Source organism: Peromyscus leucopus, chromosome 9, assembly GCF_004664715.2.
Source record: "Peromyscus leucopus breed LL Stock chromosome 9, UCI_PerLeu_2.1, whole genome shotgun sequence".
NCBI classification, from domain to species: domain Eukaryota; kingdom Metazoa; phylum Chordata; class Mammalia; order Rodentia; family Cricetidae; genus Peromyscus; species Peromyscus leucopus.
In genome coordinates, this window is record NC_051070.1 from 11,421,292 (window position 1) to 11,434,482 (window position 13,191).

Genomic DNA, 13,191 nt, shown 5'->3' on the forward strand with positions numbered 1-13,191 from the left:
TGTACATCAAATTTGATGATTTCATATTTTCTCACAATATGTGCTCATTTCCTAGTAAGGAATTGACAGATTGATGCAAAGTTCAAAAACAGTTACAAACTATAACTGAAAAATAGGTGATTTTAGGAAAAATGGTATTACTGAACAATAGCAAAATATCTCCTAAACAGTAATACTGCTCAGCAGTTAAGAGCACATAGTTGTCTTACAGATGACCTAAATTCAGTTCCCAGTACTCAAGCTTCATAAACCTGTAATTTCAGCTCTTATCTACACACATACAAAATTTTAAAATAAATAAAAATAGGAATTGATAATACTATATAAATATACACTGAAAATTTGTTTATGAAATTGTTAAAATATAAGTAGATATATTAAGAGAACAGAAATCTATTTGCTTTTAAAAGTTGAAGGTATGAAAGCTATAAACATTGAAAGTTAATGTAGCAGTATTGAAAATAGAAACCCAAAATTCCTTAAAAAAATGATTATGAAGACCTAAATATCAAAAATACAATGGCATGAAGAATAAAATAATGATCAATATTATAGCCCTGTTTAAAATAAAAGTACTGTGTTATGTTTATGAATGCTGTTTCCTATATGTCTGTATGCCATATGTATTCCAGATGCTTGTGGAGGCCACATGAAGGACATTGGAGTCCCTGAAATTGGAGTTATAGACAGTTGTGAGCCTCCATGTAGATGTTTTGAATCAACCTGAGTCCTCTGGAAGAACTGCAGTGCTCTTCATTATTGATCAGTGACTACAGCCCTTGTAGCCTCTTTCTTAAGAACATATAATGACTCTCAGATGGCAATTGGACTAGGCACCAATCTGTGAGTATAGCAGAACATATCCATGGGAAGCCAGCCCTTTTTTGAAGAGAAATGGTAAAGTGGATGGGGGAAGGGGAGGAAGGGACTGGGAAGATAAGAAGGAGGGGAAACAGCAGTCAGAATGTAATAACAACAACAAAAATAAATAAACAATATATAACAAAAGTGTATTTTAAGTTATAACTCATTCTTGGACATAGATAATACAGAGAAGTGAGGTTGGAATATGATGTCAATTGGCTGCCTGCCAGAACTAGACAATAGCACCCCATGGCTGAAGACACTACGCATTTTGGTTGTAAGGCACACAGAAATCAAACTGACACTCAGCTTGGAAGTTAATCCCTGGTTTCAGCTGATAGTGTCACACAAATTGCTGCAGGAGAAAAGACACCAAGGCCACCCACCCGTGGCACACACACTCTTTGATTTTTAATTTTTGTTATTAAAGTCTTTTCATAGACAGTCACAAATAAAATTAGAATTTGAAGTGTTTTAATGTATTTTTGAACTTAACCATTGCCAACATTTATGAAATCTGTAAATTTACCAGTTTTTGTGGGCTTTTTAAAGCTGTTCCTTAATTATTGTCAAATAATCAGATTTGCAAGTCAATGACATCAGTTTATTTCATTAACTTTCTTTTCTTTTTTTAAAAAGATTTATTTATTTATTATGTATACAGCATTCCAGCATGTATGCCTACATTCCAGAAGAGGGCATCAAATCACATCCTAGATAGTTGTGAGCCATCATGTCGTTGTTGGGAATTGAACTCAGGACCTCTGGAAGAGCAGCTGGTGTTCTTTTCCTCTGAGACATCTCTCCAGCCCCTTCATTAACTTTCTTATACATATTAATACTACAACTCTTTCAAATTTTTAACATTTATTATTATTGTTAATGATAATAATTATTATTACACAAAAGACCTAGAGAGACTGCTCAGTGGTTAAGAGCACTGACTGCTTTTCCAAAAGACCAGTGTTCTGTTCTCAGTACCCATACTGGGTGGTTCACAACTGCCTGTAAATTCAGCTCCTAAGTATCCAATGGCATCTTCTTGTCTCTAAGGGCATCTTCTCACACAAGATACACAGACAAACACACTCAAAAATACAAATAATAAAAACTTTTGAATACTTAAAGCAATATGACATGCAGATACAAATTTTATAAGAATTCTGACCTTACTATAGACTGAGAAAAGAGATTTGAAATATAGAAGAGACACAACCTATTTAAAGCATTGTATTATGGGTCTACAGAGATGACTTAGCAGTTAAAAGTACCTTTTCCTCTTGCCAAGGAACAGAGTTCAGATGTCAGCATTTGCACTGAGTGGTTTATGCCTGCATATAATAGCAACTCTATCAACTCCAGGGAATCTAATGTCTTCTTCTGGCCACCCAGATTCCGATAAAAGTTCACTTATATTGAACATATATTCACATAATCACACTCACATACACATAAAATAGTAAAAAATATTGCTTAAAACCTTGCTTGTTTTTTATTCTCAATTCTAAATGTTGTGCCTATGACATGAGTAATAGTAAATCACAGCATTAGGACAATCTCTGATCTTGTGTCAAGGTCCACATTTATATTATATAACAGAAATGTTCTAATATGAATGAGGAGAATTATGTTTCGTGATATTATGATAATAAAATGTCGAAGACTAATAGACTTATGCTTTCCAATGCATTTAAAATTTTACAGTTTGAAAATATATGTATTCTGGAGAATGGTTTTCCAACTTCTTTTAAAAATTAAGTTGTAGTTTGTAATATTTAATCGTCAAGTATTGATACAGATTTAGAAAAATATATTACTTAAAACTTCCAACATTTTTGCTTTACATTTTCTGGAAAAATGCTCATAAATATATAAGATTATCTCAAGTCCAGGTGAAGAGGATGAACCTACTGATCCAAATTATCAGGATCTCCACAACACAGGACAACATCACGCTATTCCAGGGGAGCCCCAGTGAGAGCCTACTATTGGTGGCATAGCAGAAGCCAGAGTCTTTTAGCCAGGTCAGTGATTCCAGGCGATGAACACTTGCAAGTAAAGATGAATGGACTAATGGGTAAACTGTAGGACTCAACACGCCACACTACAGCTCCTGTGATAAGATTTTTCTCTCTATTTTGCTTTGTTTGTTTAGTTTTATTTTCTCTTCTTTTAAATTTGTTTTCTTTGGGAGGGGGTGGATGTTGCAAGGGTGAAGGGACACTGAGATACGTGGGATTGGAATGCATGATGTGAAACCCACGAAGAATCAATAAAAGTTGAAAACAAAGATTATCTCAAGTCACAAGAACTTGTACAATTGAGCTCATTTAAAATAATACACTTTATTTCCAGAGAATAAAGTTGAAAATGCATGAACAAGTATAAATATTCCAGGGTGGCACATAGCTTTATCAAAGTTTTATCCTGTAGGTTTTATAATAACTGAAATGACTTTTTTCCACAGGTAACTAAGTATAGTATGCTTTTATTTCAAACATATACATAGTGTGCTAAGGGCCATTCTAAATTATAAATCTACTTTCAGTACCTTAGGTGGGATTGGGCCTAAAATATTTGTTTGTTTGAAATATTTTAGTCTACTTTAAGAATTTTATACTTTGCTTCATCGTTCTTATTGATAAGACTTGCTTTTAAACTAGTTAATGATGTACTTCAAGTGTACCTTTTTAATAGTATGTTTGTTACTTTTGACTTTTTCATTAGAATCACATTTGTAGACTAATTTTTTTTCTTTTTTATCTCTTTGTCAGTATTTTATGTTAAGCTTTGGTAATGTCACTATAAGAAATCAGCAAGTTTCCATCGACATTTGTTTTCTAGACTAGCCAGATGGTTTTCTATGCCATGAAAATTGACACATTGTGCTCTGATACCATCTTGGCTACTTGCCAGCATTGGACATAGTTATTTGAAACCTTTCCCGTTTCTTCACCCGCTATTTTGTCTTTTGTGGTTTTTAAGTCTCCCTTTTTTGTAATTCAGTTTTGATAATAGGATAGACTTCAACACTCTTCAAACAACAGAATAAGGAGGGTTACATTCTGCATTTTGTTATTTTATTATTGCCCCTTATCTCTGTTTTTGTCTCCTCACATTGTCATTTTGGTAAGAGTACTATTAAGATTTACAGAGAAGATTTACAGGATCCTACTGGAATTCTCTAGTTTGTTGTGTGTGAATATTTCTTATTACAACACATCCTGAAATATAATACCTGGGAGAAGTTAGAGGAAGCTTTTCCTAGTAGTCTCACAAGATAAACTTACTTCCCTTCTTTATAACACAATGACTGTTTTGCCTACATATCTTTCACATCCTTTTATGACAGAAATCCTTTTAGTAATATCATCATAGTGTCAGTAGTATATCACTCATTACATTGTCTCACAGATGTGGTGAATAGCATTCAATCTGTTCTCATTTAAAAAAAATAGTAGAAAATAAAGATGTCTGCCACATGTTGAGATATTGTGGGTACATATGTAGATATGTGCTTATGATTTTCAGCAATGACTTGATTTTTCTCTTTTGAAAGTCTATAATTTTTCCTTATATCATTTTCATGAATTAAACTAGTTCATCAATTGATCTTAGCAGACACATACTGTTATTTTTGGATATCTCCCTATGTTTTAGAACTTGGTAAACTTATATTGATTTCCCCATTTGCAACATTGTAAGCACACATGTAGCTAATTTTAAGTGCTGTTCCTTTATATTTCACTATTTTTTTCTTGTTTTGAAAGTATTTTATCTGAACAGAAAAATATGCTCCAATAATGTTCATATTATCATGGTTGCAAAATACCAATAATTAATTTCATCAACTTTTGATGTATTTATTATTTTTTATTTGTCAGTGAGTTTCCTGTGATGTAATTTTCTGTTATTATTTTTATAACTTGTCTGGCCCTCAATTTCTCAACATACCAGAATAAATATCAACAATATTTCTTAGAACTACTTCACTTTTTCATTACTGATCCCTATGTTGGTTGATTACTAATAAATGTGTAATTTATTGTTCTCTAATATTGTTACACTTATTGAAAAAAATAAGGATAATGAAAGCTGTACATAATGCTTATCCTAGTCAAGTGAGTTTTAAAGATATTAAAAATTGAAGTTTATATCAAATCTTAAAACCAAGAAATACACAAATCATTGTTCCCTGAGATATGGTATAAATTATAAGTTTAAATCAATCCTATGAAGTTCATTTTGTCAGTTACTTCATTATGTAAAAATAAATATGTAAAGCACTTCCTTATAAAGGTTAAAATCGTGGTTCTGCTTTTCCTGGGGATCATTGACTGCACTGGTCTGCAGTGGGAGGGAGCAGAAACAGGTAACAGGGTTAGGACCTCTGTGGGTACCACGGAGACAGCTCTCCCGAAGATAGACTTTGGTGAATCAGCTCAACTTTATTCCAGACTCTAAGGAACACCTAGGGTTGGGGAGGCCGTGGACAAACCCTAATTTGTGTTAAATAGCGTGGTTCCCTCACACGGATTCTTAGCGGCAGTGGGGTCCTCTAGCAGAGCTCCTAGCCCAAGTCCTCTTAGCAGGGATCTGTGCCGAGGGTCAAGCTCAAGACACACCTGACATCTCGCTTAGAGACAGCTTTCAGATAAGGTCGGTCCTCTGGGCCCAGAGACATTCTCCAGATAAGGGAATCCATGGAGCAGGAAGTTCTGCTGCAGGGAAGGAGTCTCCAGGTTACCAAGTTCTTGGAAAAAGCTGCCAGACCACGAAAGACTGCAACCTCTGACCAGCCAACAAGGCCTTCCAACGAAAATTTTACAAGTGTGCAGATACTGACACTTTTGTAAGCACCCATATGCTACAGATTTTTTTTTTATTATTTATAGACATACACGTTATTACATTTCAACAGCCTAAATCAATATAGATTCATATAACTAAATATGTAATACTGAGGCAATAATAAAATATTGGAGGAGGTTATGGGAATGTGACTCAGCAGGCAAGAGTCCTTGTTCTATATGCATGAATATCACAGTTGGAGTCTCCACATGAAAGACTGGCATGTCAACTGTTCCTGTAACTCCAGAATTGAGGGATAGGGACTAGTGCATCCTGAGAGATTATTGCCCTGCTATCCTAACTAAAAAATGAGTTTCCAGTTCATTGAAAGACCCTGCTTCAAGGCAGTAAATTGAAGAAAGATAGACAATGCTGGGCGGTGGTGGCACACGCCTTTAATCCCAGCACTCCAGAGGCAGAGGCAGGCAGATTTCTGTGAGTTCGAGGCCTGCCTGGGCTACAGAGTGAGCTCCAGGAATGGTGCAAAGCTACGCAGAGAAACCCTGTCTCGAAAAATACACGAATATTCCTAATATACTTCTCTGGCCTCTGAATGGGTATGTACTACTGTGTGTGACCCTACATAGTCACATGCATGCACCATATACACACAAATACACATGATAATAAATTAAAAGATAGAGGACTTTAATCTTTTTAAATTAAATCTTCTTAATATATAATTTACTCATTTACAATAACTCATCTGAAAGTAAAACTTATATTTTGTGTATTATTTTTTGTCATATATATTGAATTAATAAATGTATTTTTTCATGTGTGGATTTCCTATTCACTGTTTAGCAAGCCTAACATTTAAAATATTGTTATTCCCATTACTAAGAATGCATTAAATTCTCAGTAAATTTCATATTATTATTTCAATAACTGATTTTTTTATTATTAAGAAGATAGTAATACAATTCAGAGAACAAACTTTCTTAGACACAAGAATTACATGGACATTTACTCTCTAATTTTAAAAGGGAAATATCCCAGTTCCTACCAATATTTAGGTCAACAATAAAAGATAAAATTCATAAGTTGTGAATGAAGCTTTTATTTTTCCCTTCTATTACAATATTTGCCCATTAAAAGTTTCACCATTAGTTTTATTAGTTGGCAAAAGGTGATGATTATAGAGTTAATGTCAACTGCTAAGTGAGACAGTTCAAGTGTAGCTGTAATTCCAGAAAGCAGCAGATGAAATTGAAATGGACAGGAGGAATCCACCAATAATCAATGTATTCCCATTTTAACAAAAGCCAGTAACATTGTGACTGTGTATCAGTCTTGATTCAAGCAGAGGAAGACCAGGTAGGATATAGTGATTTACACATATGTTCCCAGGACTTGGCATATGCTGTTGTTTGGACTGGATAGGAGTTATACAGTCAACATAATGCACCACCCACACAGACAGTAGAACTCAGACACAGGGTTAGCCTCCTCTGCCTCAGCATAAGTTGTTCTTCTGGATGGCTCAATTTTTTCTTCATTGAAATAAGGTTGTAAGAAAATCTAGAATAATGCACATTGCTTGTAGTTCACTAATTATTCATATCAATTATACCCATATAATAACTTCTGGACCACACACACAGGCTTTATTGAACATCCAGCATCTCTAGATTCTAGCCACCTGATGAATAAAACTAATAGTACAATAGTAAAGTCTTTGCAGAAACATCATCAAAATGAATGTGAAAATTGAGTGCAGAAACAGAAAGTAACACATTTAATAAGTTATAATAAAACAGAGTATAACCTTTAGCAAGAATAAATAAATATGGCACAATCCACATTTTTTTCTATAGGTGAAATTTTTAAAAAAAGGTATAAAATCAGATGACAAAGTAATTTCAACTGTCAGTAAAGTTTGGTTTGTAATGCAGTTTAGATGATTTGATTTACAATAGCCTCAGCAAATATAAGACATACTTATTATTTATCAAGTGATTCTACAATGATTTGCTGTTGCTGCCTCCACTCTGTGAGAGAATGAAGACTCAAGAGTGAAAAAGGCGAGGTAGAAAAAGGTAAAAATCAAGTTGTTGAAGAAAATTTATCATGCCAGGAGGTGTTTGAGCTGGGATCTGGTTATGAACATTTATTCCACAGACTTTGCACTCAGTCATTAGGTCATTGTTGTGACTGTTGCTCTGTGTGATGCAGTTTCAAGAGAGGGTGTCGTAAATACTTAAATTTTGTCAAACAAATGTTTTAATTTCATAGAGGATATTCATTAGAACACATAGAAATTGAACAATATTTGAAGATGCTCCTAAATAAGCTATTTTTCAACAAATGTTTAATGAATTCAGACTAGTTTTTACCTGTTTTCCTTCAGATTCAGTTCTCAAGATGCATTCTGCAACCAACTTAGAAATATAAAGTGGAGTATCATAGTACAGTATCAAAAATACTGAATAACCTATATATCTATCTAGTAAAAAGATAAACACTTATAAATGTTTTTATGAAGGTTGGAAATCAAAGTTATCTACCAGACCCAAAGGAAAGTTGATCAGATTATTCCTCACCATCTTATTTTCGGTGGAAACAGAAAGCAGAAAAAAAATTAACAAAATTCATCTATGATTCACTATCATTTATTAATATTTTTATTAAGTTAAATAAGCTCCAAATTTTTCATTGAGTTGTCACATAGGACATGGAGTGTTGAGTAAATTAATTGCTGTGCAGAATAAATAATGTACTTACACATATACACTTTACTTATGGCTTTCTAAGTCTTAATTTTCAGAATTTTACCTTTTTTTCTTCATGCATTTTTGGGTACTGAGTAGTATTACATCTAAAGATGAGTTCTTGTTTTTCTTGTAAGTATGGTTTCTGGTTTAGTACTCAAGAACTTGCAATTTCCATGGAAGTATTATTCTCACATAGCTTGAGATTTAAATCTCATAAATTCCATCAGACATTTTTGAAAGTGAAGAAAAATGTAATGCTCTTCTTGTTTGAGTGGTTTTTAGGAGTTTCATATTGTCCTTGAAAGAACTCTTGAAATGGCTTTACTGTATATGAAGGTACACAAACAAATCAAATTTGAAAACCAATATTTTAAAATATTATTAGTTTTCTCTGTGTAGTACACCACTTCTGCATAAAAATATCAAGTTGCTGTTTTCTGAAACCTTTCTAAGAATAATAAACAAACAACACTGACTAGCAATGTGGATTAAAGAATAAATACTGACAAATAAATGTAGAATATAGACATTTCCACATCATGATTCACAGAGATTCACAGGTTTGTCACCTACAGAGCCTTTGCCCTGTACTGGGGAAAAAGTCTATGCCTCTTTCCAGAACAGATATGTTTCTACAAGAAAGTGACAGTCTTTTCTGGACCCTCTCCAATAAGAGGGAAGAATGGTTGTCTAAGATCTTTATGTAAGATCAGACATTAATAATGTTTTCACTTCTACTTCTTCCTGGAGCTCTTCAGGACCTGTAAGTCTGCTCAAATCCCATAACCACATAGATCTCAGTAAGAAATGAGACATGAGAAATAAGCAAGAAGCTATTTTGTAGGAAAAGAGTATCTATTCAATCAGTTGCCTCTGATCTAGAAAGCAATAATAGTATATAAAGGAAAAAATCCAAGTTGCATATGTTATTTACAGAAGAGCAGGTTAACTTTGATTTGAAATCTAGAAAAGGTAAATTATTATTCTTACTAATTAGATTTTTTCAGAGAATGTTTATCTTTTTAAATTAAATATGTTTAGTTCTGGACTCATCTGATACCATTCTGCCTGATTCTGACATCATATCCCAACTCTGTCACTACTATTAAGATTAGATAGTCTGGGCTCTCTGCTCCTCCCAGTTCCAGAGACAGCCTTATCTTTTAGTGCAGTGCCAGCCTCATTCCTGAGACAAGATGGTGAAGATTTCAGTGAGCGGATTTGCCTAATTGGATGCCTGGTTACCAGGGCTGCCTTCCACTCTGGCAAAGTTGAAATTGTTGCCATCAATGATCCCTTCATTGACCTCAACTACATGGTCTACATGTTCTAGTATGCCTCTACCCATGGCATGTTCAACGGTACAGTCAAGACTGAAAGTGGGAAGCTGGTCATCAACGGGAAGGCCATCACCACCTTTCAGGAGCGAGATCCCGCCAACATCAAGTGGGGATGAGGCTGGTGCTGAGTATGTCTTGGAGTCTACTGGTGTCTTCACCACCATGGAGAAGGCTGGAGCCCGCTTGAAGGTTGGGGCCAAAAGGGTCATCATCTCTGCCATTTCTGCTGATGCCCCCATGTTTGTGATGGATGTGAACCATGAGAAGTATGACAATTCACTCAAGGTTGTCAGCAATGCTTCCTCACCACCTACTGCCAAGGTCATCCATGACAACTTTGGCATTGTGGAGGGACTCATGACCACAGTCCACACCATCACTGCCACCCAGAAGACTGTGGATGGCCTCTCTGGGAAGCTGTGGCATGATGGCCATGGAGCTGCCCAGCATATCATCCCTGCATCCACTTGTGCTGCCAAGGCTGTGGGCAAGGTCAACCCAGAGCTGATTAGGAAGCTCACTGGCATGGCCTTCCATGTTCCTACCCTTGATGTGTCTGTCAGGGATCTGACATGCTGTCTGTAGAAACCTGCCAAATATGATGACATCAAGAAGGTGGTGAAGCAGGTGTAGGAGGGCCCACTAAAGAGCATCCTGGGCTACACTGAGGACCAGGTTGTCTTCTGCGACTTTAACAGTGACCCCCACTCTTCCACCTTTGATGCTGGGGCTGGCATTGCTCTCAATGACAACTTTGTGAAGCTTGTTTCCTGGTATGACAATGAATTCAGCTACAGCAACAGGGTGGTGGACCTCATGGCCTCCAAGGTGTAAGAAGCCCACCCTGAACCCCCCCACACACACCAGCAAGGACAGGGCAAGAGAGCCCCTCAGCTGCTGAGCATTTCCTGTCCCGACTCAGCCCCTGACATTGAGCATCTCCCTCAGTTTCTATCCCACACTCCCAGAGTGACAGGAGGAGCTTAGGGAGCCCTACTCTCTTGAATACCATCAACAAAGTTCACTGCTCCCCTAAACAAAAACGATTAGTTTATCATCAAATTAACTACATATATTTATTCTCAAATTAATCTTCTATCAAATAAAAATTTCCCTAATATGGTAGAAATGTTCATATGTTTCCCATTCCCTCAGCTTCAAAAATATTCCAGGAACAAAAGAGTGGGTACTGTATCTCCAAACTCCTAAGACAGAGTTTAAGAAATGTAATAGAAATTAAAGAATATTTTATAGGTACCATTATTACATACTTGACAACATGGCCAGTTTTAAATGTTCATTTTTAAATGTTCTTAAGTGGCCATGTCTGACGATATTCTTTATATAGCAGACAGGACAAGTCTTATTTTTTTCAATGGAGGAAGAGATTATTTGGCTGGCTGTCTAATGGTACAGTCAGTCCATCAGAACAGGGAAGGCATGAAAGCAACAGCCTGTCACATTGCATCCCCCCACCCAGGAAGCAGAGACAGGCAGTGCTGGTGGTCCATTTGCTCTCTGTATTTAACCAAGGACCCTGACCCCTAGAATGGTGCCACCCTTTCAGAGTAGATCTTCTCATCTAAACCTCTCTGAAAACATCCTCTCTAGCATCTCCTAGGTCGTTCTAAATCCTGTTAATTTGACAAGATTAACCATGCTGGCCAGTAAGACCAGGACAATTTGAACTCCAAGATTACTTTTGAAGCCAGCCTGGACTACATGAAGCCTTGTCACAAGAATACCAAACCAATGGTGTGATTATGATTCAAGAGGTAGAGGGCTCACTGACAACCCAGGAAGGTCTCCGCTCCATTCCCACTGCTGTGGAAAAGTGAAACAATGGAAAAATGGTGCCGTGGTTGTGACTGCTAATAATCCCAGAATTCTAGGGGTAGAGACGTGAAGATTAGGAACACAAAGCCATCCTTGTCTCCACAGAACGTTGGATGCCAGCTTGGGCTAGATGAAACCCCATGATAAAAAAAAAAAAAAAAAAAGCAGACAGACAAACAAACACATTCTCTTTTCTCTGATCTTTTCCAACAACTACTTTGGGAGCATCAAGTATCACTGTTGGCTGGGTTCTCTTTGCATGTCCTCATGACTTCAGGCACACTCACACAGCTTTCTCTTCCCTGTGATGCTACCGTACTGGCCAGGCAATCATTACTGAGAACCAGCACAAGCTTTCACATCTCCCGTTCATGTGCCCTAAGATAAAATATGTTACTTGAGGTACAGAGACCAACCAGAGGTAAAAACTCAACCAAAAGGTGGGCCATGTCCGACTCTATCACTCTCAGCTCCAGCATCATGGCTGCCTGCATACTGCCAGATTCCCCGTCATGATGATAATGGACTAAACCTCTGAAGCTGTCAGGGAGCTACATCAATTAAATGGTTTTATTTATAAGAGTTGACATGGTCATGATGTCTCTTCACAGCAATAAAAAACCCTAACTAAGACAGAAGTTGCAACGTGGACTTGAGTATTGCTGTGATAGGCCTGATTGTGCTTTTGTTTGGAGTAATATAGACTTTAGTACTTTGGGTTAGGAAAGCAGTGGAATGCTTTAAGCACTACTTAATGAGGAATAAGAGTAGAAGCATGGGAAAAATGGTGCTGATAAGGATTGAAATGTCAGGAGTTGACTCAAGAGGTTTCAGAGAAAATTTTAGTTTGTTACCTAGAAATCACTCTTGTGATATTTTGGTGAAGGAAGTGGTTGCCTTTTGCTCTTATCCTAAGAGTTCATCTGAGGCTAAAGTGAAGTGTTTTGGATTAATTCTGTTGGCCAAAGAAATCTCAAAACAGCCTACCAGACTTTGCAGTGTGGAAATTAGTGGTAACTCTAGTGAAGATACATAATGAAAGGATCAAGCTGAGCAAGGAAAAAATATTTGAGAAGAAGAGCACCACAAAGCAGAATGGAGCTGAATTCTTTGTTCAAAGAGATAAATAGATTAAGAAATGGAATAAATGGGGTCATCACCTCAGGGCAAGATCCCACATAGCTAAGTTTTCAGTTTGTGGAAAGGAATTAAAGAAAAGTTTGGAGCTCAGTGTGGTGGTGCACACCTTTAATCCCAACACTGAGAATGCAGAGGCTGACTGATCTCTGAGTTTAAGGCCAGCCTGGTCTAAAGATCACGTGTAAGGAGAGCTAAGTTTAGGCAGTAAAAGAAAACATAAAGCTGATGAAGTTATTAAACAAGGAGGCCATATTCTAGCCCCTGTAAACAGTAGAACTTGACAGCTTTGGGCACTTGGTTCTGCCTTTAGAGTGAAAGATAGAAGAGATGGATTATGAAAGTTGCCTTGGCACTTTAGGACAACCACTGATGCCAGTCATGTGTCAATGGTGTCCCTGAATGGAGGCCGAGTAGAGAGGCTATTGCATGAAGCTATGAAGTTGAAG

The 13,191-nt window shown here is 36.5% G+C and overlaps 1 pseudogene; it reads left to right on the top strand.

Moving 5' to 3' along the window:
- The first annotated feature begins 9,625 nt into the window (after positions 1 to 9,625).
- On the top strand, positions 9,626 to 10,603 carry LOC114694130 (annotated as a pseudogene).
- Positions 10,604 to 13,191: the final 2,588 nt, after the last annotated feature.